We start from the raw sequence: 3,732 nt of genomic DNA, 5'->3' as shown, positions 1-3,732 counted from the left end.
ATGTTTTTGATACCCTAGTAAAATATGTTTTTGATACCCTAGTAAAATATGTTTTTGATACCCTAGTAAAATCTATTCTTGATACCCTAGTAAAATCTATTTTTGTGTACATTTTTTCATGAACACAATAACTGGACATTTATTTATTTATTTATTGCTCCAGTGCATTTTAAATACGAAAATTACTTATTTTATACAAAATTACGCGAAAAACAGTCGAGAGGATTAAATGCGAATTAGGGGAATCAAGAGATAGACCCTTACACTCCCTCAGATCCGTCCGTATCCGATAAAATTTAATATTCACCTTAACCTTTCTTTTATAGTGACAAAAACTATAAAGGTACGACTAAAGTCCTTTTTATACGATAAAGTGTAGCAAGTGAACTAAAACCTCGCCCAAACTGTCGAAGTTCATTGTACGTAAATATCTTAATAAACCCTACGAGTTCACACATCTAAGCATGCAGATAAATAAGGAACCATTTTTTAGACAAAAACCGTTTTATATTCAGGGATTTAAAAGAAAACATATCAAAGTAAAAAGTTTAAATTGTTGGTAATACTCATAAATTAGTAGTTATCGGACCCGTTGAGCGGAATGCTGCCAGAGGGCGACACACGTGTGTCGACCTCAAGAGACGACGATATCGTAGTGCCACTCACGAGAGACGATGACGTATGACGTAGATCAACATGACATTATAGTAAGAAAGTCTTAAAATCAATAAATTAATCTAACATTGTTTTACAGTTTCGCTTTATAAGTAAAACATTAAAAACGTTTTACAAAGACAGACAGTGTAACTAATGATGGAAGATGTTGAGCTCATCGTAGTGTGTCTAGATTTAGTTATGTGTCCTAAAAGTTACAAGTAAAACCATTCTTTTAATAACAAACTTACTGTTTTACTAGCTTGGCTTTATGATATTCCTCTATCCATATAACTATGATTTTTATTGTTCTTGACAAAATATTTCATTTTACACATGTTACTTTCTAGTTTTCACTTGCTTATATTTTACGAAGACAGATAATGTCTGTAGAGGCGGATTGTGTTACTAAAAGCGTATGGTCTTACTAGGTATATTTTGTAGTTTTACAAAGGCGTACGGTGTTACTATACTTCTGTAGGATTGCATACATATTTCAACTTATGTTTATAGTTTTCATTTATATATTACATGCGTTTCTATAGGTTGATAGTGTTACTAACACATTTAACTCACTGCTGAAAAGTTTTATCACATCAAATGGTTTTATAAATATCTAGTGAGAAAGCCGATGTGTTTTTATGAATTAACATATTGATCATAGTTTTCATTTCTTTATTTAATCATATTTTTTGCATTTCCTGACGTTTTATATGTAAAATGCTTTCTCTTCTATAATTAATTTATAACATCCTGAAAAGGACGGTCATTTAAATCTCACGCTTAGCTTTGTAAGTTGATCACTAAAGTTTAAAGGATTGTAGAAATTATTTGTCGAGAGCTTACTTTTTTGCTGATTGAAACTAACAACATATAGCAGTTATTTCCATTTCTATCTGAAGGTCATTAATTTAACCATTTTGCTACAACTAAATATAAAAATGAATGAATTTACTGTTTAACTAATCATTTTAGTATTATGAAAAGTATTTAAAATAGCAACACTTACCATTTTTCTATACAACATTCATTTGAAGTACAAAATATACTATACAATTAAAGTTTTAAGGTACAGATATAACCCAACTTTTCTCCATAAGTTAATCAAAATATCTGTAACAATGCATATAGACATTCTTTTAGTTTCTATTTGTGGGCCACTAACACCATGGATACAATTCACTCTGACTCATTGTGACGTTTTCAGCCTAAGGCCAATGAGTCTAACTAGCTTCAAAACAGCTAAGCTGACACTGTAAATAAAGGACATTGAAATATATTTACGTTATATTGAAATAGTTTTAACTTCAGTTGTTCAAATTTAAAATAATAGATGTTTCTCACATCTATTCTTTTATGTTTGTAATGTTTTTGCTATTTATCTTTAGAGATTATACTTTACAACAAAAAACAAAACTAAAGTCATGACACTTTCAAATGTATATACTTGTTGACAAATCAGAAATTCTATTATACTATAACAAACTTACTAGATAACACGAATAAACTTAGTTTATAAACGATAATGTATAATGCTTGTACTTTACAACAATCGGTCAAAAGTTCAGGCTGTGTTAGTCAGTATTTTTTTCATAATGAACGATCGATTCAGTTCTACTTTAATATCTACTTAGACATATGAAGTGTATGAGATTTCATTATACACTCGAATGGTAACAATCCGGATAGTGTTTGGTCACAAGTTCAGTCTACAGTTTAATTATTATTATTTTAAATACCTCGTGTTATAATGTTTCAAAACTAGCACATATTTTGAAACACCTAAAAATCTGTGTTACTGTATATCCATAAAATGTTTTCAAATACTGTATGATGAGATCATTGACAGCTGTATGACAAAGATCAGTACTGAGTTCATCAAGTCTATTTCACAATGTACACTAAATTCAAAAGTCAGTAAAGATAGTGATACAAAACACTAAATGTGCATTCAATATTTGATGGGACATTTCAGTTAGCATACAATTATCGTTTACTTTCTATTCAATTAGACTCCATAAACTGATTATTCACGTTTATTATATTTAGTTATAGTAAACAAAACGGTTAGGTTAATGACCATTTGATAAAAGTGGATAGTTCTCTTAATGTTGAAAACTAAGAAAGTAAGATTTTCTATAATAGTAATCCTTGAAACTTTAGCAATAAACTTATAAAGGTAAACACGACTATAAGCATCCTTTTCAGAACAAATAGATGTTAGTTATAGAAATGGAAAATGTCAGGAAATTCAAAAGTATGATTAAATATAAAAGCCAAACTATCATCAGTATGTTAACTCATAATAACAATCGGCTTTCTGATCAATATTTATATAAAACATTAGATGTGATAAACACTTTTCAGCAGTAAGTTAAATGTGTTGGTAACACTATCAGCTTGTAGAAACACATGTAATATATAAATGAAAATTATAAACACAGTATGAGACAAGTTGAAATCTATATTCAATTCCATGGAAGTATAGTAACATGATGCACCTTTGTAAAACAGACACACGCAATATGCCTAGTAAAACCATCTGCCTATAGAACTTTAATAACACCATTAGCCTGTGTAAAACATAAGTATGTGCAAACTATAAATTAACTGTCATAGGGCATATAATTAAATCTCGACATTGATGACGTAATCCAGGCTCGTACAAAGAATGTTTGAAAGAGAGTTTCTAATTTGTGAGATCAAAAGCCAACATATATTGAGTGAGGCACAGTCAGCATGTTAATGCTACGTGGGTCTGGAGGCATATCCCTCAGAAAATTTGTAAAAAAATATGTGCTTGGAGATTAAATTTCGAAGCAACTTTATATGAAATATAGCTTAAATAATTGCATGACTGTTCACATAAAATCCACAAACATCCAATGAAAAGTCAACAAATCATCATTCTGTTGCAACACTGCATTGGGAGCTAGACTTACATTAGCATAAATATGTTTTATTATAGTAAAGTACTGTACTATCTACATGCAGGGTAATTACTAATTGTTAATTTATATTACTATAACTATATAAGCTTGTTTGTTTGTAGTTAAGCACAAAGCTACACAATGGGTT

The 3,732-nt window shown here is 29.7% G+C and overlaps 1 protein-coding gene across 1 annotated transcript in view; it reads left to right on the top strand.

The window, feature by feature from the left end:
• The first annotated feature begins 622 nt into the window (after window positions 1-622).
• Window positions 623-3,732, top strand: part of LOC106464009 (zinc finger protein rotund-like) — a 25,192-nt gene continuing 22,082 nt past the window's right edge. Inside the window, exon 1 of the mRNA XM_013924113.2 lies at window positions 623-707. The gene's annotated coding sequence lies outside the window, so the exon portion shown is untranslated. The remainder of the gene's footprint in view (window positions 708-3,732) is intronic.

Source organism: Limulus polyphemus, unplaced genomic scaffold (assembly GCF_000517525.1).
Source record: "Limulus polyphemus unplaced genomic scaffold, Limulus_polyphemus-2.1.2 Scaffold1539, whole genome shotgun sequence".
Taxonomy (NCBI): Eukaryota; Metazoa; Arthropoda; class Merostomata; order Xiphosura; family Limulidae; genus Limulus; species Limulus polyphemus.
The sequence above is the reverse complement of the archived record's forward strand: the minus strand, read 5'-3'. Positions and strand labels throughout refer to the sequence as shown.